The sequence below is a fragment of the Schistocerca americana genome, chromosome 3 (assembly GCF_021461395.2).
Source record: "Schistocerca americana isolate TAMUIC-IGC-003095 chromosome 3, iqSchAmer2.1, whole genome shotgun sequence".
Classification (NCBI taxonomy): domain Eukaryota; kingdom Metazoa; phylum Arthropoda; class Insecta; order Orthoptera; family Acrididae; genus Schistocerca; species Schistocerca americana.
The window spans coordinates 371,950,133-371,977,356 of record NC_060121.1 but is presented as its reverse complement, the minus strand read 5'-3'; the positions used below and the strand labels follow the sequence as shown (position 1 = coordinate 371,977,356).

The 27,224-nt window shown below is 43.4% G+C and overlaps 1 long non-coding RNA gene across 1 annotated transcript in view; it reads right to left on the bottom strand.

Moving 5' to 3' along the window:
- The window catches only part of LOC124605174, a 274,531-nt gene that overhangs the window by 31,437 nt on the left and 215,870 nt on the right, over nucleotides 1-27,224 (bottom strand). Inside the window, exon 2 of the long non-coding RNA XR_006978614.1 lies at nucleotides 4,247-4,322. This is a non-coding gene — a long non-coding RNA (uncharacterized LOC124605174). The remainder of the gene's footprint in view (nucleotides 1-4,246; nucleotides 4,323-27,224) is intronic.

The following is a 27,224-nucleotide window of genomic DNA, read 5'->3' as shown; positions in this document are numbered from 1 at the left end:
TGTCGGAAAAGAAGAAATTAAGAGACCAACTCTTCGTGGTAAAAATAGCTCCCAATAGTAACAGCTACGCAGTATATTAGCTATTACCAGCTGTTGAAGAGCCACAGGATGAGTATTTCGCTTTGAACAGCAGTTAATTAAAGAACATAGAGCATGCAGATAACTGAGAGCAACAGACTTGAACGAAGCACGCACTTACTGGATTCAGGGTGTTCAACAACATTCTGCTTTCGAACTAAATGCCCTGTACAACAATATGTCTCTGCCATAAATTCTCGTTTCAACTCGTTCTTGGATAACGGCGTTATTCGTCTCGGTGGATTTCTGCAGTTCGCGGAATTACCCAAGATCAACGCCATCCAATTCTTCGCGATGGACAGCATCATTTCACCAGTTTACTGATCCAGCAGACTCACATACGCCTATCACCTTGGGGTACACATGGTGTTATCTGAACTGAGAACAGAATTCTGGCTTATTATAGCTCGACAGGCAGTTAAACGTGTTCTACGTCACTGCCTGCCTTGGAAGATGGTGAAAGCTCACTTTGTTCAACAAACCGAGGCTCCTTTACCAGCTGAACGAGTCTCACCATTGAAATAAATTGACTTCACAGGCATTGATTTTGATGGTCCATTAAATGTCAAACGGGAACAATTAACAAATATTGTTCTATTCATGTTCGCAACAACACGAGCTCTGCATCCGGAAATATGCTCAGATATGCCAGCTGACAGATTTCTACAAGCCCTACAAAGGTTTGTGGGGAGACGAGGAGTGCCTAGCACGTTTTGCACTGACAATGTTACTACATTCTCTTCCTCGTACACGGAACTGAAGGAGTTGTGTCAGGATCTGATTGCAAACAAGACGAACAAGTACATCGCCCGGCAAGGAATTATATGGAAATTCATCGCCCCACATGCGCCTCGCTTGGGAGAATTCCGGGAACGGATGGAGGGATCTGTCAAAACGCTATCTGAGAAAGGTTTTAGGTCCGTGGCAGTAAAGCGAAGGCGGTCTCAACACAAAGCTGGTCAGCCGGCCGCGGTGGCCGTGCGGTTCTGGCGCTGCAGTCCGGAACCGCGGGACTTCTACTGTCGCAGGTTCGAATCCTGCCTCGGGCATGGGTGTGTGTGATGTCCTTAGGTTAGTTAGGTTTAAGTAGTTCTAAGTTCTAGGGGACTTATGACCTAAGATGTTGAGTCCCATAGTGCTCAGAGCCATTTGAACCATTTTTGAACAAAGCTGGTCAGCATAGAAGCAGTACTAAGTTCTAAACCAATGACGCAAGGGAGAGAGGAATTTGAACGTATGGCACCTGCATATTTCCTTGTATGTCAGTGACTCATAATACTACCCACAGGTCCAGAAGCACCAGTTAGTAGTTTCAACAACAGCAGAAAATGGAAGAAAGTATACCTGATCCTGCTCAGAAACGTCCATCAACCAAGAACAGGTTGAGGAAGACTCCAGCTAGGTGATGTCGTTCTTTTACAGGAGGATGTTCGTGCACTACACATATGGAGGAATGGGCGGATAGAAGAGATTCGTAAGGGAAGAGGCGAGAAGATACGAACTGTAGCCTTACGAACTGTAGCCTTACGAACTTCTGAAGATCTCATAATCTCACGTCCCGTTCAACCGGCCATTCTCCATAAGTTGACTGGGGTGGGGAATATGCTGCAGGTTGATATTTGTAATTATATAGTCTCTGACAATACTGATCATTCATGACATTTTCGGTTGTATATTCTATGATGTATGTTCCATTGTGAGAAAGAAATCTATGTTGTATTGGAATCACTGATTTGTATGTCCGTAATACCCCCCCCCCCCCCCCTTCTGCCGTAGCGGCATATCAACTTGCCTAATTTAGGCGAAGGCAAGAGCAGAGAGAACTTCAGCGGTTGTCCCGTTAGGCGACCGCAGTATTTTGCTAGTCGCGAAAGATGATGACATAAGGCGGGACGCAAAGAATCGCCTGCTGCATCAGCCAGTAGTGCGGATTTAGTGTAATAATCCGCACCAGTTTGTAAACTCGCGGCTCAGCGAGCCGGAAGACAGTTCATCAACGGAGTTCATCACCAGCGAAGCCAAGAGTTCGGAGTTCTCGGCAAGCAGCAGTTCGTCAGCTGCAGCTACGACTCGCTTTCAGCAGAGAGGATCAGCTACGTAGTCCCGAGCTCGCGCTAAAAGCAGTCACAAGAGAGCCACCCGTCTGGAACCTTCCACCCACGCTAAACAGCTCCGAGGTTAGGAAATGCCGCCGCCATAGCAGCGACGTGATAACTGACTGTCTTTGGACAGCGTTTACCTCTGGTGTCTCTGGACGGGCCTTTGCTTCTGGAAGTGACTGTTCGTTATGGAACTTAGCTCTCAGTTGGACCGATTAATCTGAAGTGGATGCACGATTTTGTGAAGTGTTGAAATGAACAACTGTTCACGTACTTGTCCTGATTTGTGTATAGCGATGTCGCAGGACATACAGAACAGTATGTTTGTATCAGCATGACAATGCACCCTGTCATAAAGCAGTACCTGTGAGAGACTAGTTTGTGGGCAACAGCATTCACGAAATGGACCGGACTGGCCTGGCCTGTCCTGTGTCGAGTCCCGAGCTCAGCCCAATGAGCACCTTTGGGATGAGCCAGAATGTCAACTTCGCTCCAGACTCGCTTTCAGCAGTTCTCGGTCAGAGGGGATCAGCTACGTAGTCCCGCAGCACTACCTCCTCTGGTTTCGGCTCGTGATAATAAAAAAAAAAAAAAGAGCTTCACAGACATTAACACTTTGCCGTCCGCACGTCTCGTACAAATTTATTCGCTTGGCACCGGCAGCGCTCGTTCGGATTACTTGGCTTGTCGCCGTCCGCTTGTCACCTTTCCGTTGATGACAAACTTCGAATAAATTGACTTTTGCGCGCATTAATTTTCCGGAAAACCTCTATTTTGCCATGTCGCTCCACAAACTTGAACTTTCTTTTCAAGCAACTTCTCTGCAAGTTCTACACTGTTATAATAATTATCCATGCAGAGGTGATGCCACTTTCCATCAGAAGGTGTCATTAGTTCCATCACCGTTTTTGCTAAAGGCTGTGCAGCGCCGGAATATACCTTGAATGAGGAAATGTATCCCGTATTCGAATCACACAGCATCCGAATGAGTATGCCATATTTCGTAATTTTCGACGGATTGTAAACTTTAAAATTTAACCGTCCACGCTATGGTATCATTCCTTCGTCAAATAAGACGTTTTGACTTGGATTAAACGTTTCTTTAAACTTTTTGGAAAAATAATAAATTACGAATTGCACTTCGACAAGCCGGTCGGCATTATCCGGTTTATTGTTGCTGTCGGAAAAATTTAAAAATGATAATATTTGTCTAAATCGGTTGCGGGACATCGTTTCCCATAAGGATAGCAAGCCCAAACTATTTTCTAAGTTACGGTCCCGCAACGTCGACAAATCTGGCATTTTTTAAAATCCTGTTTCCTTCTATTGCAACTTTGACTGTAGTACGTGTTGGTTTCATTGCTAATATATTCAAATAGATCGTTTCCAATATATAATTTTACGATATTCTCGACGTTCTGTGCATCTTTGGGAAATATGTTTGGAATCGGGATCCTTCAGATTATTACCGGTCCTCGGTAAATCAAAGTCTGACCACTGTGCACTGTCTTTGTCTGATTCAGCCGAATCAGTTGGCAGCCGTAGTATTCACGGAATTATTCTTGGACGTATTTCACTATCTTCCTACGATTCTGCTTCACTTTCATTTTTTTGATATCGAATGACTTCTTCCCAATCGGCCAAGTCGTCAGGAACATCAGACGTCTGTGCATTTATCGTAAATAATCCTATTGTCTCTTCCGTTCGCCATGATGAAAGGGCACAAGTACCTATAAAAACAAAAAACTTGTTGACGTGTGTAACGTATTGTTACCTAAACAAAACACCAACAGAATGCAAAAGATACTAAGGTGCTGTCACCGGCCACTGCGCGATACTATGCACACGACACCACTGTGATGTCGCCGGACGGCATAGTGCTAAGACACCTCAATGAAAGTGTTCAGAGCAGAGTTCCAGTCACCATAAAGTCGAAGGGAGGACAGACCCTATTCAATGTCCACTAACAGGTGACCCAATAGTTCCGATCAGCTAGTGTATCTTTTGTTGTTAAGTTTGCAGTGCTGTAAACAGAAGAATAGAGAGAGTGATACGGTGCGCGTCTTTACCTGAGCAGCCGCGACCGTGGACAGCAGCAGCAGGACGCTCGCCAGCAGTGTGCTCATCGGAGGCCGCGCCTCTAGCCTGCAACACAAACACGACACAGCTCGTTACACCACAGTACTGCATTGCTTACGGCTGCAAAGCGTGCCACTGCACCCACAAGTAACACTAAAAACTGCACTTGCTATGATGGGCACCGAAAACAGCGAATGGTAAGAAAATCCCACTGATGCCGCTAAAAATTGATAATGGTATCTCATAAGTTTTGTACGAGGGGCGTTTGAAAAGTCCGTGCGAGGTCCGACAGATGACACCAGCGGCGCGTATCGAGATCATGTTAGTAGCATCTTTGGAAAAAACGCACCCCAAGTTTCAGCCATATTGGTCTATTTCTTTGTGTTTGGCGTTCGTGTGAATCAAGGAAGTTGAGTGATTGTCAAAAAATGGACTAAAAAGAATTTCGTGTGGTGATTAAACATTACTTTATGAAATACAAAACGCCTCAGGAGACTAAAGAGAAGCTTGATAAACATTACAGTGACTCTGCACCTTCGATCTCAACAGTTTATAAGTGGCTATATGGGCACAAGTGATGCTGAACGTTCTGGACGCCCTATGGAGGATACAACTCCAGAAATCATTGATAAAATCCATGATATGGAGATGGACGACAAGAATTAAAGTGCATGAGATTGCTAGTGCTGTGGGCATCTCGAATGAACGGGTACATAATATTTTTCATAAACATTTGGACGTGAGAAAGCTATCCGCAAGATGGGTTCTGCGATTGCTCACGCTTAACCAAAAACGGAATTGTGTGAAGTGTTGCAAGGATGGTATGCAGCTGTTCAGGAATAGTCTACAGGACTTTAAGCGTCGTTTCGTTACTGTAGATGAAACATGGATACATTACTTTACTCCTGAGACCAAGCAACAATCTAAACAATGGGTTACCAAAAAAGCCGAAGACCATTCCTTCTGCCGGAAAGGTTATGGCGACTGTATTTTGAAATTCGCAAGGTATAATCCTCATCGACTATCTGGAAAAGGGTAAAACTATTACATGTGCATATTGTTCATCGTTATTGGACCGTTTTAAAACCGAGGTGCAAGAAAAACGCCGGCGACTGGACCGCAAAAAAGTCCTTTTCCATCACGACAATACACCAGCACACACCTCAGCAGTTGTGGTCACAAAATTAATGGAAATAGGATTCCTTCGGACTTCTTCATGGAAGAAGTTGTTATATAATTCGCTTGACGCTACAATGGACTCAAAAAACGTAAAAAAACATTTAGATAAAAAGCTACGGCCATATGTACAAAATAGGGGGAGGGGGGCGGCGTTCAAAACATAATGCAACACTTTTTTTGATGGAAGCATGTTGGTTTTATTCAGGATTCCAATACACCATATTATTCCTCGCTCTTTTGGCTACAAAACTCCATTTTTTAAACATATTCTCCGGTCAATGCGACTGTCTTACATCACCTTGCTGCGTGGGCCTGTATTTCCTCATGGGACCACTCTAACGGTCGGGAGCCGACCTCTTGCTGCGTCAATAGCCTCCCCATCATATATGAACTGCTTCGCGCGCTGTGCATCCCTCATAGGGCCAAACACATGGAAGTCGAAAGGTGCGAGATGTCGGCTGTAGGATGGGTCAGGAAGCACAGTCCAATGAGGTTTTGTAGGTTCCTCTCGGGTGCGCGGAATTGTGTGAGGCTTGGCGTTGTCATGGTTGATGTTTGGTTGATTTGGGTGAAGGGGACCAAACAGTGAGGTCATCAGTCCCATCGGATTACGAAAGGATTCGGCCGGAAGTCGGCTGTGCTCTTTCAAAGGTACTATCCTGACATTTGCCTCAAGAGATTTTGGGATATCACGAAAGACCTAAATCAAGATGGCCGGACGTGCGTTTGAACCGCTGTCCCCCCGAATGCCAGTGCATTCTGCTAACCACTACGCCATTGCGTTCAGTGCGTTGTCATGGAGAAATTCCTTTACATTTTTGTGGCGACGATCTCGCTCCGTCGTTTCTCCAATTTCCTGGCGGAAGCACAATACACTTCAGAGTTGGCTTTTCCATCGTGAGAGAGGACATCAAACAGAATAACCCCTTCAGAGTCCCTGGAGACCTTTGTCTTTACTTTACCGACTGAGGGTGCGACTTTATCTTTTTCTTCAGACGAGAGTGGTGTGGCGCCACCCTATGTACTGCCGTTTTGTTTCCAGTTCTAAGTGATGAACCCATGTTTCATCGCCTGTAACGCGATCGTCTGATGACGACTCGCTATGATGTCTCAACTAGTAACAATACCATGTTTGTGGCCTTAGACTGAAATACGTAATAAAAAATTACGATCTCCTTTCACCGGACTCTCCGATCATATTGGATAACTAAGAAGAGCAAATCTGTCACAAACGCACACCTTTCTGTAAAACTGTTGTGAAACAACATCCAGATGCAAATCATTGTCGGCCGTGGTGGCCGAGCGGTTCTAGGCGCGTCAGTCCGGAACCGCGCGACTACTACGGTCGCAGGTTCGAATCCTGCCTCGGGCACGGATGGGTGTGATGTCATTAGGTTAGTTAGGTTTAAGTAGTTCTAAGTTCTAGGGGACTGATGACCTCAGATGTTAAGTCCCATAGTGCTCAGAGCCATTTGAACCATTTGCAAATCATTTTTCCGTGAGTCAATGCTGCTGTTCCTTTCGATCGAGTGCCTATTATTGACCACTATTAATCACAAACCCCTGACGAGCGAAAATCTACTGGTAAAAGAAAAATAAATAGTCTGAAATGCTTGAACAACGGTGTCGCGAAATTAGGAATCGACCGTAATGACCGCCCTTTTCTGGATCTAGACCGTTCGCTGTATATGCACGAAGATTCCCCGACGTACGTATGATATCACTGAAAGCACTACAAAAGAAAATGTCAGTGACACTGAAGATTATTATTATTATTATTATTATTGTTATTCACATGTTCGAATTCTGCCTCGGGCATGGATGTGTGTGATGTCCTTAGGTTAGTTAGGTTTAAGTAGTTCTAAGTTCTAGGGGACTGATGACCTCCGATGTCAAGTCCCATAGTGCTCAGAGCCATATGAACCATTATTATTCACATTATTACAGTGCCGATGCCAGTATTCAGTTAGTGCACAACATTCTTTATCATACTGTCAAGAAAGCCTATCATTAATCTACAGTCGATAAATTTATGATTCTCGATTTCGTGGTAATAAGATTTTCCTTTTACGTACGTCCCGTGTCAGAAATTTAATGCACTCGATAAATCACATATTTCATTCCATGTCCTACATAATGAATGACATATTATCTCACAAAAAAAGATCAAGTCTAATGGCAAATCATTGAGATACATTAACAAAAGCGGTGGATCCACAACCGATGCCTGTGGCACAAAATCCCTGCACCATCCCCTTTTCACAGACCTACTCAAATTACATTCCAATCTGTTCTTTGCCTGTTGACACTGGAGCCTGAAAATAAAGCCCGAAAATCTGAACTTACTACAGTTAACATCGCCTAAAACGAGAACTAGACCCTTAACACGTACACTGATCAGCGAGAACGTTATGACCATCTACCTGATAGCTGGTATGTTCATCTTTGGCACGGATAACAGCGGCGATGCGTCGTGCCATGGAAACAATGAGGCCTTGGTAGGTCGCTGGAGGAAGTTGGCACCACATGTGCACACACAAGTCACCCAATTCCCGTAAACTACGGGGAGGGGGGCGTTGAGCTTGATGCCACTTTCTATCACATCCCAGATGTGTTCCATCGGGTTCAGATCTGGCGAGTTGGGGGCCCAGCACATCAGCTGGAACTTGCCACCGTTGCTCGAACTGCTCCATCAAAAACGTGGGCTTGTGATATGGCGCATTATCTTGTTGAAAAATGCAACTGCCGTCGGGAAACATGATCGTCATGATGGGTGTACGTCGTCTGCAACCCAGTGTACGTTACTCCTTGACCGTCAAGGTGCCTCGAACGAGCTCCACTGTACCCATGCATGCTCTCGTGAATGTTCCCCAGAGTATAATGGAGTCGCTGCCAGCTTGTGTCTGTCCCGCAGTACAGCTGTCCAGCAGCTGTTCCCCTGGAAGACGACAGATTCGCGGCCTCCCGTTGGCATGATGATGAAGGTATCGTAATTCATCAGACCATGCAATGCTCTGCCACTGCGCCCACGTCCAGTGCCGATAGTCACCTGCTCATTTAAGTCGTAGTTGCCGATGTCGAGGGGTTAACATTAGCACACGCTTGGGGCGTCGGCTGCGGAGGCTCATCGTTAGGTATGTTCGATGCACTGCTCGTTCAAACATACCTGTACTCTGCCAAGCATTAAAGTCTGATGTTAGTTCCGCCACAGTTCGCCGCCTGTCCTGTTTTACCAGTTTGCCACGCCTACGACGGCAGACATCTGTAATAAGGGGTGGTCGCCCAACCCCACGACATCTGGACGTATTTCACCTTGGTTTCGCCACGTGTTGAAGACACTCACCACTGCACTCCTCGAACACTCGGTAAGTCGTGCAGTTTCCGAAATGCTCGTGCCGAGCTCCGGGCCATCACAATCAGCCCCTCGGTCAAACTCAGATAGATCACGCGCCTTCCCCATTGCATACACGGACAGCGTGTTTACTTATGCTACCTGCCCCATGCGTGTGTCTGACTAGTAGACATTACTCGCCAGTTGACGCTGCTATCGCCTGGACAGGTTTATATCGATACCAGGTCGGTGGTCGTAATGTGTTCTGGTTGATCAATGTAAAATCAAAAGGGCATTTAATGTGTGTGGCTATACAATGCTACTTCTAAATCCATAGTTGGTTGGTTCTTACCCTTTTCAGTCGGGCGAACAAGATGAATACCAACACCAACACGCGCGCACACACACACACACACACACACACACACACACACACACACACACACACACACACACACACACACACACGAAAGTTTACGAAAAATGGAAAATATACAGCAACAGAAGAACACAGACGGGTAGGAATTAAGAAGTTTCACCAACTTAAATGTGGACATCTTCGTCTAGAAGACATGTTCTGCTGCCTATGGGTCGTACAAGAAAAATTATTGCCAAAAAGAAAAGTACGTGTGAAATATGAGCACATGTAGCTCATTCTTATTTAACTGGGAACAGGCGACGGAAATGCAGTAACACAAAAAACTGCATTTCATTTACGGCCGCGCGGGATTAGCCGAGCGGTCTTGGGCGCTGCAGTCATGGACTGTGCGGCTGGTCCCGGCGGAGGTTCGAGTACTCCCTCGGGCATGGGTATGTGTGTTTGTCCTTATGATAATTTAGGTTAAGTAGTGTGTAAGCTTAGGGACTGATGACCTTAGCATTTAAGTCCCATAAGATTTCACACACATTTGAACATTTCATTTACAGCATCCAGTGTAACAAAACAGTCAAGAGGTAGTAATTTTCTGATCACTGATGACGACTTTACCGAATAAAATGGAACATTTATAGTGACTTAAATGCATTTTAATAACTGCACAGACAATTCATGAATTCATAACTGAACAATTCGGTTAAACCCCGTTTCCCACCTACTGCGTAAAAAGGTTACCGTTCTGAACATTACTGATACTGAGACGTTTACAGCGTTCCCTCTACTAAAGAGTACCAACAATCCTTAGTAGCTGCGTTCCTTTCGTAACAGCCCGCGCCTAGTCTCGCCATTGTGGCTGCTGTTCGCCTGCCATCACACTCAACAAGGCGTGACGGAACGTGATGCTGAACCACTGCATGAGTATTGTGAATGGCATAGATGTCGACAATGGGTTGCATTGATGGAACAGAAATGTTTATTTTTGGTTGCAGTAACTGCGGCAAACGCAGCATGCGATCTCGAGAGTTCTGCGAACTCTAACCTGACGGGTTTGAAAAATTATTTGGCAGTGTTCTACTTTGTCTGACGTGTTTGTCAAACAGACTGTTATTTGACATGTCAGGGAAAGTTTGACTGATGGCCGATCTGACAAACAAGACTGACCGTTTACGCATGCGTTTGTCAAACAAAGCCAATTGCTTGCCGGGCTGTTATCTGTAAGTCTGGGTTACGTGGCAACTAGAGCGCATTTCGAAGATGTACGCGTTACACCTCCCACATTGCTTGCTAGCATCAAAATACGCGTGGAGCTGTCTGTAAAAATATCGCGCAGATGTGAGTACAACGTGCACAGACCACCTCGACGGTATCAAGTACTGATACAGCAACAGGAAGAATACTAGGTTTAACGTTTCGTCAATGATGCTCACATAAATGACGGTGTGGAAGCCCGGATTAGAGAAACATGGTCCAGGAAAGCGGACGCGCATCCTCAAAGGAACCATCACAGAATTTGCCTTAAATGAGTTAGGATGACGATGAAGATGATGAGTTGGGTTGAGGGGGCGCTCGACATCACGGTCATCAGCACCCTGACGAAAAGTCAACATGAAATCTCATGGATGGGGACGCAGGCTGTCCCCACATGCACAGCAGTTTGTAACGTACTTAAGTCTGCCGCCCATCCCCACTTAAATGACTTAGGGTAACCATGAAAAATCTAAAGGTGGATGACTGGACTGGGATTTGAACTGTCGTCCTCCCGAATAAGAATCCATTGTCTTACCACAGCTCGCTCTGAATACACATTATGCGACTCTAGCTTTATTACAAATTACTTATATTAGCAGCGACAGTCATTAACCGTTTACTCTCATTTGAACCTCTGTTAATAGTCTGAAGCACGATTATTTCTTTTTTTCGATGATTAATTAGTGGTGTCGCAGGCATGTTCTGAAAGCAGTTTTAAACCGACCTGCAGAGAGACGCACTTACTTATGTAATTTATCACAACAGAGTAGGGATAAGACAATACACGGCAACAGTGGTAGATTTCTCTTAAGGGCGTCGGCTGCGCGGAGGGTTGTGGAACGAATCCGCTGCCGGTACAAGCTACCTTATTGGTCAGTTTCGGCGTTCCATAGCAACTAAGCCCTCTTCAGTAATATAAAAAGATTCACAATGTTATCAGAACGTTGCTTAAATGAAAATGATAGAACTACGTCACAGTCTCTCACCATTTGTAACTCGACACTAGCAGACAGGTCAGATACGATGGTCTTTCGAGATTACAAACAGAATAGGGAAGAATCTGAGTAACTTTATCATTTTCATCGATGAAACGTTCTGAAAAATGGCATGAATATGCTGTACAATAATTTTAATTTATCTGTGACTTTTGACAAGTCTATGGAGAGGTTTATTGTTATGCTCAGCTAATCATGTTTTATGTAAATGTTACAACTTTGTTTTCATGTGTTTATAAACCAATTAGGTGTACACACTTTCTGTAATGTTTTTAATTTGTAATATAGACAGTCGTAAAATGATGTAAAGCAGGCCTAAATCGGCTGCTGAATAACAAATAAAAAATCACTGCTGTCTGTTGTACACACAATGACAGACGTAAATGAGGTTTTTTCCGTGTTTTTCATCGATAAAGTGATAACTGTGTTTTCACTTAAGTATAAGGCGAGACATACCAGCGTGAAGGTGAGAGATGCACAGAAGCGCTGATTAGTGAAACTGAGCGTTCAACAGCTGATTCAGTATTGGATATACGACTGTACAGTTACAGGAAGTGCAACGTGGGGCAGTGACGTAATACTGTCATGAGAAAATCTCTTTGCCACGTTCCGACTCACGTAGTTGTTCTGGGTAGCGTTAGGGACAACGATCTCTGTCTGAAGCAGCGAAGTGGAATCTCCGACCGTTACCTACGAGTGTGTGGCTACACAGCTGTGGCAGCCGAAATGGAGAGCATTATATTCTGGATAACGCAGCGCCAAGTGTTTCCTCAGCGGTAATGTTGCTGAGTTAGGCAGGTGGCTCGCAATGATATCCGCTTCGAAGGAAGTTTGCAGGAGAGTTAATAAGGGGAGCATGTTTACTGTATCCATCCATCATACCTGTGAACAGAGAATTTTGACTGTGTTGAACCACGAACTTCATCTACGTGAACAGTCTAGAAACCCCTGTGAAGTGCATGGCAGGGAGTACGTCCCATTCTACCAATTATTAAGGTTTCTTCCCGTTCCATTCACATATGGAGCGAGGGGAGAGTGATTATTTAAATGCCTCCACATATGGTGCAATTAATAAAATCTTATCATCACGATCCCTATTCTGAGCGATACATAGGGGACCGTACTCTATTTCTAGAGTCACCATTTAAAGACGATTCTTGAAACTCTGCCAGTAGACTTAATTTACGTCTGTCTTAAAGAGTCTTCCAATTCAGTTCCTTCAGTATCTCTGTGACACTCTCCCATGGATCAAAGAAGTCTGTGACCATTCGAGGTGCCCTTCTCTGTATACGTTCAATATTCACTGTAAGCCCCTTTTTTTACGAGTTCCAGACACTTGAGCAACATTATACGAGTAGAATGAGTCGTACGATTGATTTGTAAGCAATCTCTCTTGTAGACTGATTGCATTTTAACAGTATTTTATCAATAAACCTAAGTCTACTCCCTGCTTTACCCACGACTGAACCTATATGCTCGTTTAACTCACATTACTGCAAAGTGTTACACTCAAGTATTTTCTAAGAGTTGAACAAGTACAATTGCGACACGATGCTGTACTCACAGGATACTGCGTTCTTTCGTTTTTTGAAGAGCACAATTTTACATTATTTTCTTAACATTTAAAGCAAGTTATCAATCTTTGCGCCACTTTGAAATCTTCTCGACATAGGGCTCAATATTTATGCACCTTCCTCCAGACAGTATTTCAATATAGACGACTGCATCATCTGCAAGAAGTCTGAGGTCATTAACACACAACAGGAACAACACTTCACACACATTCTGCAAATCAGTGTAGTATCAGAGAATTCGGGGGGAAAGCATATGTAACCGAATCTCAATTGAGTGCATCATGTGGCAATGGAAATGTTTTCATTACAAAAACGATACACATTCAATATTACATGCATTTGCGCTGATGTCTAAGAATTTTCAATGCCATATAACCACAAACGGAAATAGCGTAACAAGCCAGATGGAATTACCCTTTATTCTGGTGGCTGGCCGTTCAAGTCCCCGTTCGCCCATTCGGATATGTTTTCCGTGCTTTGTCTAACTCGTTTAATGCTGATGCCGTGATGAATCCTTTGAAAAGGACAAAGCTAGCCTTCTTTCATATCCTCCTCGTGCTCCGTCTCTAATGATCTCGTTGTCGACGGAACCTAAAACGTAATCTTCATTCCTTGTTTCTCAAATGCAGGCTGTCCATTGAGATATGGAATGGTTTACACTATCCATCACTCAGCCTTAGAGTGGCACAGAAATGAGTGAGGTATTCACCCACAAGAAACTCAGCGATGTAAAGAATCTAATGGGCGATAAAATTAACTTTAGACACAAACATGAAATCATATCTGTTAGATAACTACTCTAATTTTATGGAAGAATTTCAGAATGTGTAATAATATAATGTGTTTGTGCGCTCAGAGAGAGAGAGAGAGAGAGAGAGAGTGTACATTATCCATAAAACAACGCACGGCCAGAGAAAGGATACGTATGTTGATTACCGAATATATATAGCAGGCGCAATCTTAAAAAATGTCTAAGTGCTGGACTACGAAAAGCACTGGGTAAACACTTCTTCGACTTCAAGCTCAATATCGGGCCCATTTACCAAAATATATGGATCTGACGTCTTAAAAATAACTCACAAGTATGTGCAAAGTTTGCTTGACACGAAATTAGAAGCGAAACAATTTGGAAATTCGCGGAGTGTTAAATGGTGTTATATCTATCGTAATGCTTTCGAAACTGGCATGCCATTCAGGACTATCAATTTTTATTGTTTTAGATATTTTCCTTTGAGGAATTTGTTCAAGGGGAGCACTACTTCCTGAAATTATAAGTTTTGTTGATAGTGCCTACTTTTAGGCTTCGTGTTATTACATTCGTTCAGAAGAAGTCACCCCTTAAGACGCCCACGAATATTATACTGTACATTAAAGTATTATTTATGTTTAAAAATTTATAATTATATTCTGAAGTAATATTTGAGATATTTAACTTCGTGCTAACGTCTACAAGAGCAGTATCAACTGAAACAAACACAGGTGTAGCTACGTAACAGATATCCACATGTCGGCTTGTATTCAGATTGTCTCGCGCATCACAATGGCCTGTTTCGCATGCGACGTCTCCAATCGCTAGGTCACGGATTTTGTCGAACTAAATAGTACGGCAAGAAGGAAATAATCGCAAACAGCAGATTCGTTTCATATTGTTGTCGGATAAATACGTCGGTTTTGCACGAAATACGGCGTGCTAATTGACACCAGCCGCTAAACGTTCTATATTACACGCCAGTTTAGAGGTCTCGCAACTGCAGAGAAACTTAAGAGTCAAGGTTAGTATTTAATCTCCGGGGAAGTCAAAGCACTAACGGTCTAGGGAGTCATGATCTTAGTAGTATTTTGGGAGCAGAACGGAGCTCTGGTGTGTGTTTCGTAGGCGCCAGTACTGTGGTTATTATGGGAAGCCATTAAAATAATATGCCTGGAAGTGCGATCACTCGTATCTGTCACCTTCAATATACTGCTCTTCCTCAATTGTTAGCTTTGTCCTATTCTTTTGCAAACACGATTTCACGTTTGGGGCGCAGGCTCGTCCAAGATGACTAAACGCCGAGACTCCCCACTGAACTTGCAAACTTCTACAGAGAAGCTCTCCAATGATGTCTATGGCTGTTACAAACAACATTAAGTTGGTGCTTAACGTCACGTCGAAACCAAGGTCACCGGATCTTGGGCGCAAGTTCAGCTGGAGGACGGGGGACAATTAAATTGGCGTTTGTCTCATCGACGGAGCATCTACCATTTTCCCGAAGTAATCTTAGGGATACCACTGAAATCGAGAATCATTATGGGCAGGCGCGCAAGTAAATTCTGGTTCCCACGAATACGGAGGAATAAAAGTTTAGGTGCAATAGTGAGGCGTTTATGTCGCATCCCTGCCGACGTTGATTACATTATTATTGCTATGTTTTACTGTACAGTATAGGAAGATTTTGTTACGGCAGGCTAGTGAGTAGGTAGGATCACAAAGCAGACTCTTCGATCGAGGCGCCAGACGGCCGGGCGAGCAAGAGCCGTGCTGCACTGGAGCAGACACACCTGTCACGCTGGGCGCCAAGATTTGTGGTAAGCTTCTACGGGACCAAACTGCTGAGGTCATCGGTCCCTAGACTTAAACACAACTTAATCTGACTTAAACTAACTTACGCTAAGGACAACACACACGCCCATGCCACAGGGAGGACTCGAACGTCCGACGGGGGGAGCCGCGCGAACCGTGGCAAGGCCCCTTGAACCGTGGCAAGGCCCCTTAGACCGTGCGGCTACCAAACGTGGGCGCCAAGAAGCGAATCTTACATCATTTATGCTTACTGTTTAAATCTTAACATACAGCTCGAACCGCGCTGATGACATTACTTGCACTGAGAACTTGCTAATAATAATTTCAATATCAGTTCATCAGGAAACGGTAATTACAAATTTCAGTTATCGTCAGTGCTTGCCTATTGATGTAAAGAATGGACCAATGACCTGCCCGACCTGAGAGAGCAGACGCTAAACTGCCAAGATACGTCAATGATAGTTTTCCATCAGTTTCAGAGGAGGTAATAAATGAGTCCGTGAAAAAAATCTGATGTCATGGCGGAACAGTTTGTTGATAAATGACGTATTTATGCGACGTTGCGTTAATCCAAGGCAGTCTACGATCGGTGTTTGAGGAGACAACACGCGAATTACTTGGTGAAGTTCAACTCGCTTAAAGGAAGAGTTAATTGTTAAAGTTGCCTCAGAAAACATATCTCATTTTCATACTAAGATCGTCGAAGCATTTTTGTGACTTTTGCGATGCTCGGGCAATAATTATTAACGAGCGGTAGTCTTGTTATGAACGTTAATGATAGACTCTAGAAATCGTTTAACTAATTTTGCAATTAATGAAATAAAACAAAATTAGTTGGCATCCTAACATTTTTCGATTCTTATTATGCGCAGCATTTAAACCTCCCTACTTGTCGCATTATTAAGCACAGCTTATGGCACAAGCGTTACGAGCTCGCGACGGACGGGGAAGAAACCAAGCAGCATAATGGCTACGGGACATCTTCAGAAGGCGTGAGGCAAGAAAGCTGCCTCAAGATGTGCTGGGGAAAGCGATCGCACAAACCTCTTGCTACACTACTGGCCATTAAAATTGCTACACCACGAAGATGACGTGCTACAGACGCGAAATTTAACCGACAGGAAGAAAATGCTGTGATATGCACATGATTAACTTTTCAGAGCATTCACACAAGGTTGTCGCCGGTGGCGACACCTACAAAGTGCTGACATGAGGAAAGTTTCCAACCGATTTCTCATTCACAAACAGGCAGGTGACCGGTGTTTCCTGGTGAAACGTTGTCGTGATGCCTCGTGTAAGGAGGGGAAATGCGTACCATCACGTTTCCGACTTTGATAAAGGTCGGATTGTAGTCTATCGCGATTGCGGTTTATCGTATCGCGACATTGCTGCTCGCGTTGGTCGAGATCCAATGACTTTAGCAGAATATGGAATCGGTGGGTTCCGAGGGTAATACGGAACGCCGTGCTGGATCCCAACGGCCTCGTATCACTAGCAGTCGAGATGACTGGCATCTTATCCGCATGGCTGTAACGGATCGTGCAGCCATGTCTCGATCCCTGAGCCAACAGATGGGGACGTTTGCAAGACAACAATCATCTGCACGAACAGTTCGACGACGTTTGCAGCAACATGGACTATCAGCTCGGAGACAATGGCTGCGGTTACCCTTGACGCTGCATCACAGACAGGAGCGCCTGCGATGGTGTACTGAACCACGAACGTGCGTGCACGAATGGCAAAACGTCATTTTCTCGGATGAATCCAGGTTCTGTTAACAGCATCATGATGGTCGCTCCGTGTTTGGCGACATCGCGGTGAACGCACATTGGAAGCGTGTATTCGTTATCGCCATACTGGTGTATCACCCGGCGTAATGGTATGGAGTGCCATTGGTTACACGTCTCGGTCACCTCTTGTTCGCATTGACGGCACTTCGAACAGTAGACGTTACATTTCAGATGTGTTACGACCCGTGGCTCTACCCTTCATTCGATCCCTGCGAAACCCTACATTTCAGCAGGATAATGCTCGACCGCATGTTGCAGGTCCTGTACGGGCCTTTCTGGATACTGAAAATGTTCGACAGCTGCCCTAGTCAGCACATTCTCCAGATATCTCACCAATTGAAAACGTCTGGTCGATGGTGGCCGAGCAACTGGCTCGTAACAATACGCCAGTCACTACTCTTGATGAACTGTGGTACCGTATTGAAGCTGCATGGGCAGCTGTGCCTGTACACGCCATCCAAGCTCTGTTTGACACAATACCTAGGCGTATCAAGGCCGTTATTACGGCCAGAGGTGGTTGTTATGGGTACTGATTTCTCAGGATCTATGCACCCAAATTGCGTGAAAAGGTAATCACATGTCAGTTCTAGTATAATATATTTGTGCAATGAATACCCGTTTATCACCTGCATTTCTTCTTGGTGTAGCAATTTTAATGGCCAGTAGTGTAAAATCCACGGTGATTGTTAATCCAGGCACATCTGTAAGATGGAACGTTTCATTGTGTGGCTTGTGGTGATAGAATCCGCATTTACTGTGTTTCAACAATTTGCCACCGATCCTCATATTCGTCACAAAAGTGTCATTGGGAAGGATGGAGGAAGGGAATTGTCAGCGGCTCCTTGACAAAACCATATATGCTGCAGAAATCGTGCCCCCGTGTGCGTGATAAAGCACACGCCAGAGAGAATCGCTAGCAGCGGAGGTAAACGTCCTCACCGGCGGAGCAGCGCTGGTCAACTTCCTGATCTGCCGTGTGCTGAGGGAGCACCACGATATGCTGAGCGTGTCGGCGTTGTGAACCGACTGAAAAGTAACTCCGCAGGGGCGCGACGAGACGATTATTCGATGGCGCCTCTCTGGGCACAGAAGCGGCTCTAGTGGTCTTGAAGACTGACGCTGCTGCTGCTGGTGCTGAACAGCGCAACAATTTCAGTGACTGACCTAATCGTAAATTTTAGTGTTCTGACATTTACTGAACACCGAGTGTATCAGTATTAGGAAGAACTGTGGCTCATTTAGTAATCGTACTTTTTAGGTTGCATTGAATTCAAGAGCCGAGTTAACAATCTCACTTTTTAGGTAGAAACCCAGACTGCGACTGAACTTCCTTGGACTAATGTACGACCGAGCGAGGTGGCGCAGTGGTTAGCACACTGGACTCGCATTCGGGAGGACGACGGTTCAATCCCGTCTCCGGCCATCCTGATTTAGGTTTTCCGTGATTTCCCTAAATCGTTTCAGGCGAATGCCGAGATGGTTCCTTTGAAAGGGCACGGCCGATTTCCTTCCCAATTCTTCCCTAACCCGAGCTTGCGCTCCGTCTCTAATGACCTCGTTGTCGACGGGACGTTAAACACTAACCACCACCACCACTAATGTACGACTCTGTCAGTTAAAAGTCGGCTCGTAGACGACTCATGGTCGAGACGTACACTGTCTGCTTTACGCTCTGATATGGTAGTGCCTAATCAGTCCACTACACTGGCCATGCTGCGGTCCAGTGGTTGAGGGCTGACACGTACTGCGAGTAAAAGATCAGGGAAGTCATAGTAATAATGTGTAACTATACTATACTATATTTATATTTCACGTAAGCTAGTTTATTCAGCAAGATTCAGCTCCCTACTGAGTGATGGTCGTTAATGAAATAAAATATGAGTTCATCTAGTAAGGATGTACCATTTTCAACTTCGCTAGCAGCACGCGAATGATGGTAGTCTCCGCTTAAAACGCTCAGACTGCTAAGTGCTTTTGTACATTAGTTCTTTGAAACCTACGCTCAAATGCGTGAACTATAGTACTCGTATAACGAAACACAGTCCTATGCTCCGACAGCCGAAATCACACATGTCTATTCACAATCTATATCACTTTACTATGCTCTCGATTGCGAAATATCCAAGTCTCCGATGGTCGTAACCAAACATCCACTCTCACATCAGAGAAACCAAACTCAAGACACCTCCCCCCCCCCCCCCCCTCACTCTCTCTCTCTCCGATGGCCATAATAGAACTCCTTTTATTTCCATTTTCCCACGCTCCCTAGAGGACATCTGCCACCACCATGTCTACCGACGTCACCAACCTGTAGCCAATGGGATCTCACCCATCACGTAACACACTTCACATTATTTCAGCAAGTCGTATGTAGTTGGAATGGAATGAAAGTGAACTGGAAATATAAATGTAAACGGAATTAGATCACCATTCCTATCCTAATAAATCTACCATTAATATTTGTTACATGAAAAATTATTTGACACCTTTCTTCTGACACTAATTTCTATTCCTTTAAACATAGAGTAAGCTTTCTACAAAATATTGTAAGAGAAAACTGAATGCACTAATTTCGAAAATTTTCTCCTCATATAACATGTAATTTGGATAACGTATTCAATTGCTGAGCAAAACTTACTTTAAAAAAAGAAACTTCAAGCGTCATGAAACGCAAAATTAGAAATGAAGAAAATGAATGTAGCTAAATGGCAAAAGAAAATAACTGTGTGCTCAATGAAAACTATGATATAACTAAAACAGTACCGAAGTACACTACGAACGAAGAGCGATATGAAATGCAACGTTAGACTACGAATACTCACAAAAATAAACTACTGCTGCTCTACATGGACGAAAATAACTATTAGAAATTACCAACACTGTTCATTGTAAATTAATATGCTTGCTTGAACGACGCCTGACAATCCTGAATACACACTGTTTTCTCGAGAATACAAGGCGAAATCGGCCCTGAAATTAAAGTGACTTACCACTTGCTCAGCATTCTGGTTTTGTGTCTGGAGTACTGATGTTCTCGAAAGCAAATAAAAATCAGCAGTAGTAGCAGCTAAAGGTAAATAACCTACTCTAAATTTTTTTTGTAAGAAACAATCTGTTGCTTCGTGTGGCGTAAGGTTCAATGCAAACACGATAAAAGTTCTCCGCTGCTATAAGAATTACTCAACGCTGTATAACCGACAGACTAACAAGTCAAGCACAGATAAAATTAAGGACATACTCAAGAATCTTATTCATTACTGCTACAGTGCGCTCCTTCATCTTTGTCCTAATACAGTAAAGGTAAGCCGGCCGGTGTGGCCGTGCGGTTAGGCGCTTCAGTCTGGAACCGCGTGACCGCTACGGTCGCAGGTTCGAATCCTGCCTCGGGCATGGATGTATGTGATGTCCTTAGGTTAGTTAGGTTTAATTAGTTCTAAGTTCTAGACGACTGATGACCTCAGAAGTTAAGTCGCATAGTGCTCAGAGCCATTTGAACAGTAAAGGTAAATTATTTACAATAGCAAAAAACAAACGAGAAATTCGCAATAGATGTTGATTTACGTAGGCAAAGATGTGTGTTTATCGCACTTGCAATCAAATACCGTCCCCAAGGTCAATATGTTAAATTAATTTGTTACACAATTAATTATGTCCATTTCATTTAAAAATGTAAGTGTGGAGTACTTTCTGGTATGACACAATGTAAACGCTTATCATCATAACACATTTAATAATAATGTAACTTGCTTTGCTACCAGTACTAATTTATACTGTGCAATGCCATTATCTGATATGCCTACCTTGTAAGACAGCTATGTTTGTTATTTATAACGTGTAAACGTTTACAGCGTAGGGTCTAGTTATGCTTGTAGTTACAGTTGGTGCTTGTGTAACATAGAATTGCATTTCTTGGATTCACATATAACCACTAAACTTATTGTGTCAATATTCCTTGTCTCATTCTAAGGTACCGGAGTGTTCGTTCTGTTGAGAGCCTTGCTGTTTCCAAACAACAGTTAGCTTCGGCCATCTGCAGCTGTTAGTGGCCCTCTCGGTGTTTGCCTCTCGGTGCTTACTACTTACGGCCAGACGCTCATTCCTGCTAATCCCTCCTTTGTCCGTAAAACCCCCTCATGCCGACCTCGGCGGAACATATTACCGTTCGGCTAACCTCCGTTCATATCCACACAGCACAAAGAACTGTCTTCTACAGTAATTCCATTTTGGACGCGTTTCTCGTAACGGAATCACCCCTGGCGTTCTTCAGCAGCTTAAACTAATGATTATGCTCCTTTGCCACTTTGGTCTTCCACAACATTAGTTATGGACCGCCTGTTATTTTATCGTTCTGGACCTTCCCTCAGCAGTGGGACCTTTCATGATTTCCTCAGCTTTAACAAATAACTCTTTAACGGCAGCCTGAGATTTTTCCTCCAGCCTTGTCGCGTTACAAGACTCATGTGTGCAAATCCAGGTCTGGTTCCCGCAAACACCGAAGTAGTAGGCGCAGTGGTCAAGGTACCAGACTCACGCTCGAGAGGAACAAGGTTCACATCCTTGTCGGGCCACCCTCATTTACGTTTCCAACGATTTCCCTAAATCGTTTTGTGCGAAAACCGCGGTTCTTCTTTTGATAAGGACGCGTTTGATTTGTTTTCCCATTATTTCTTCACGAGTGCTTTCCATCTGTAATGACCACATCGTCTCAAGACCTTAAATCTTAACTCCCTGTTTTCTAAGAAACATTCAACGAATTGTTGAAGCTTAAAAACAAACGAACAAGTTTTACACATTCTGAGACAGATGAAGACTACGACCCTCCTAAATTAGGTTCATGTCAAGCTCTGGCGGTAGGAAGACTGTGTCTCTACAGAAATAAAAGATGCAAATACAGGACATAAATTCCGCCTTCAGTCACAAATGACTGTTTCAAATAACGCACAATGACATCTAGGACTCTGCATATTCATCTCAACAACATATACATCTTTCTTGTAACACGATTTCTTCTCCCTTGTTTGTTGTTTTGTTTTGTTTTGTTTGGACTCTAGAGTTTGTATTCTGCACAGAAAACAACTGTACAAACAAAATACAAAAATGCATACTTACAGAATGACCATGTGAAGCTTTTACCACAACAAATGTTTAACAAACAGAGTGATAAGTAAACTAGACATATTTATGTAATCAATTCACACTACTTCTTGAATTTATTACTAACTGGTACAGTCAAATGAAAACATGAATCCTAGAAATTTTTCCCTACACTCTTAAGAAAACTGAGACACTTTATACAGACAAATGTCTTTAGAAAGCAAAAGACGCTGATTGAGGGAGATGGTGACGCATATTCATAAAAGACCTCAAATTTCGATCGTTCATTGTCAGATTTCGAACAGAAAAACGAAATATGCTTCTGACTCGGAATCACAATCACATGCAGGGGAATCGTAAATGTTGACTCTACGCATACGTAAAGGTAACGAGGCATGGTTAAATCATCTGAAGAATGTCATCGGCCTGAAGACAGATATTACTTGTCATACTAACGTAGCACTAATCTTTTATTTACGGAAAATGTTAAGAAAATTACAAGAAGACAAAAAATTTCTGTTTCATAACTATCCATGAGAAGATTATTTGGTGAGCAACAGCAGAATATTGTTTGAAATTTAACAGCTCCTGTCTCTACCGTTACAAATACCAACATCCTATATTTGTATGCAAGACTAATGTATCTTTCAACAAGAATATTTCAAGATCTGAAAACTAACCAGGACATTGTGCATTAGTACATTGGTGTGAGGGATATTAAAGATTCTAAAAGGCTTTTCATAAGATCCTGTGTTGCCATCGGTCTACAAGCGAATAATTTATCCTGTGGATCAATGATGGAAATTGAACAGTTTACTGCAAGGAAAGGAATTCTTCTCTACCGTCTCAACGTAAAACTATTGGATGCAGTGCAAAAATAATTTTGGTGAAGATACTTAATTCTTATAAACTGTATTTGCATTCAGCACATGAAAATTTTCTTATAAAGTAAATTTAAAATGCAGTTTGCGCATTTAACCATTGGATACAGTACAAAAATATTTCCTTCGTCAATCTAGCACCTATTCTTTAAAGATGTTATTTGTGTGCTTATTGATGTATGTATGTATTAAAGCGTTCATATGTGATTAAAAAATTAAGGATTAAAAAAAAGCGGAGTCGCATGATGGTGGAAATTGTAGATCGGTTCAAATGCGTTATCGTAAACCACAATCTGGTAGTAATTTGAGGTTTAAATGCCGCTTAACATTCACCTTCGTTTTTTTGAGACACATTCCACATCTCTTGCCATTGATGTTTTCCGTGGCTCTTGACTTCACGTAAGCAGTCTGTATATGGTAATGTCACATTGAGAACAGTTCCTGCAGACGCAGCTTCCTTCGCTAAGACTTCAACTTCCTCATTATAGCGGCTGTCAGCGTGGGACTGCACACAGAGCAGAATGAATGTCTGCTCTCTATTTACAGCAAATGTATTCCAGTACCACATCCAAAATATATCGGTTGGTAGTCTTATTCCATCTTCGGAGTTACATACTTTTAAGAACACTCTGGCAGTCAGACACGATTAATATCTTCAAGAAGGAAATAGAATATAGAAACTTAAATGCTTGCAAAAGTGCCATAGTTTCTGCCGTGGCACTTTTAGGTAGTTATAGGCCTTACTGATCTGGATCTGAGAGTGTAGAAACGCACATCCAGTATACTCCTCTTGTGGGATTTTGGATCCATCAGTATATATACAATTATAGGTACGCTGCTAATGTTCAGTGAGAAAATTAAATTTGAAAATTTCGTTCACACTCGGCGAGGTTGTCATAATAATAGACTGGAATGCAGCAGCTGAGAGCGTCAAGATCCTGTAGCCTAAATATGTGAGTCTGCAGTTGAATAAACAGAAACGCTGTCTGCGTATTGTAAAATTTTTGTTAGGATAGTAATTATTCTTTCTAAATCATAAGTATTCAGGGTATACGAGAGACGACTTCAAATTGCACCCTGGGGCTGGCCCTGAGAGGCAAGAAACGGACCGAGCATGTTTTCTTTATATCTGATATAGATAGTTCTTCGAGCGACCAGACAACTGATGCCATATATCATCCTCGAAGGAATAGCAAGATCAGTCAGCTTTTTCAAGAGAATCGGTATCTCCACGTGATCATAAGTTCTCTCAGCGTCACGAAAAGCGGCGACAACGTTTTTTTTTCGTGTGAAAGTCTGAAATGATGTCCATAACAAGCGAACACAGGTTGTCAAAAGCTTCTCTGTCTTTTCTAAATCTGTACTGACTCCGAGGTATTAAGTTACACTTTTCGAGCCACCATTCCAATCTCCATTTTGACCATTCGTTCCAGCGTTTTTGCTACACAAGACAACAACGTGATCGGTCGATAGTTGGAGGAGCTATTTGAATCTTTCTCATTTTTCAGAGCTAGAATTGTAACTGCGTCTTCCAAGCGGTTTCATTTCATCCAATTCTGATTAAAAATGAATAATAGCAAACCTTTTGGTTCCATGGGTAAATTCGCAAGCATAGAATAATGTGTGGGACCTATACCAGGACAGCTACCACACGATGTTTTATTAGCATCGTTTAGTTCTTCTTTAGAGAATGGACGAAGCGAGATATGATGACAGTCATCTTCAATTGGAGGTACACAGTGTTGGAATGGGACCGGTGGAGGAGCGAGCGTAGCAATAAATACCCCTATGCAAGGAGCTGCAGTAGGAAGAGTGGATGGCAGACCTCTGTTTCTAAAGGCCTTTGTTTTATACCAGATGTTGGACATACTGGTTGCTTTATTAAGTGAAGAAGAATATTTTATTCAGTTTTACTTCTTTTGTTTTTTCAGGAATTTGTTTACACGCGAATTTGCTTTTCTCACTTCTAAGAAATTTTCCAAGTTAGGATTTTGGTGATAGGTTTTCAGAACAAGGCGGCGTTTTGCAACTTCTCTAAAGCATTCGGCGTACCGCCAACGAAGCTTCTACAGCATTTATTAAATTTGGTATGCTTCTTTTTCCTGTAAGTTGCTCTCTCTAGTTTCGAGGGTCTTTGAACTGTGCCCCTATATTTGTCCCAGTTGGCTTCTGCATATTTCCACTTACTACTTGTATAAAATATTTGTTTAGTATCAACGTTTATGTTAGTGAAGAATTCTATAGCAAGATGATCTGATCCCACTGAGTCAGTTTTAACGTGTCAGTTAGAAATTTCAGTAAAACAAAGTGCGCAAAGCGTTATATCTACTGCAGAACTTCTACGAAAGGGAGTAGACACCATAGTGGGAGCTCCATCGTTAACTATCACTATGTTATTGTCTTCGACAACATCCATCAAAGCCCTGCAATTCCTGTCAGTCATATCACTTCCCCATGCAACATGATGGGAATTCAGGTCACTACCTACTATAAATGCAGGCCGAAATTGGTTTATTGGTAGTCTCAAGTCATCTTCTACATTTCTATATTGGGGAGCTTTAAACACAGAGACTACTGTAAAGTTTTTGTTACACAGCAACTAATTCGATCTTATTGTGTCTTGCGTTGAGCGAGAATCTTTCATGTGGCACCTCATTTTTTTTTTTTACCAATATAGAGACGGTGCTCCCTTATTACGAAATAATTTTTAAAGCGAACAGACTGCTGAGGCTTGAACCATATTTCGCGTAACAGAATACACACATCAAAAAAAAAAGTTTTGCATCACCCCTGTTCTCAGGGTTCCTGAAGGTAGACGTTGACTGTGGATATTGTATCACAGACACAGTCCCTTTGACTTTTCAGAGATGTAAACAACCACGCATGAGCAGCGCCTATTAGACGGAGGGGGTCCAACAGCACACGGCTCGTGTTGTCTGTAGTCCAACCATGCCCAGACGGTCAATACCGCGGTTCGATCGCGTCCGCATTGTTACCTTGTGTCAGGAAGGGCACTCGACAAGAGAAGTGTCCAGGCGTCTCGGAGTGAACCAAAGCGATGATGTTCGGACATGGAGGAGATACAGAGAGACAGGAACTGTCGATGACATGCCTCGCTCAGGCCGCCCAAGGGCTACTGCTACAATGGATGACAGCTACCTAAGGATTATGGCTCGGAGGAACCCTGACTGCAACCCCACCGTGTTGAATAACGCTTTTCGTGCAGCCCCAAGACGTCGTGTTACGACTCAAACTGCGCACAATAGGCTGCATGAGGCGCAACTTCACTCCCGGCGTCCATGGCGAGGACCATCTTTGCAACCACACCATGCAGCGCGGTACAAATGGTCTCAACAACGCGCCGCATGGACCGCTCAGGATTGGTATCACGTTCCGGAACTCTCGGAACCGAGGTGAAGCAAAACTTTTTTTTGATGAGTGTATATCAGGCTGACTTATGAATAGTTCTCTTTGTACGTTTTCTCTGTTTGGAATTAGCTGGTTTTGCGTTCCGCTGCAGTCCTTTTATAAGCTTCATAATTTAGCCTGGGAGAGAATCAAAAATACCTGTTAAGAGACGCCTTGTATCGTTATCGTTCATAGTACCGTTCCGTCGCTTATCTTGAATGACAGTTTCTATAAAATTTATTATCTCATCGATTAGATCACTGTGAACTAGAGGCGGTCGTTGATTTGGTACTTGAGAAGTTGTTACCTATAAGCACCAGGCACACAGGGGTTCTGACTTAATAGGAGTGACTGCATGTTGCGTGGGATATAGCAGGTTTCGGAACTGAGGCCACTCATGTACATTACGGTGTTGGGTTACTTCCGCTTATCGCCGCTAAGGCCGGTGAGCCATGTTTGTCTAAGAGGGTCATCCACACGTTTAGCATCAATCCCTCTTGCACGCTGACAACCAAGTAAGCATGTCGCGGGC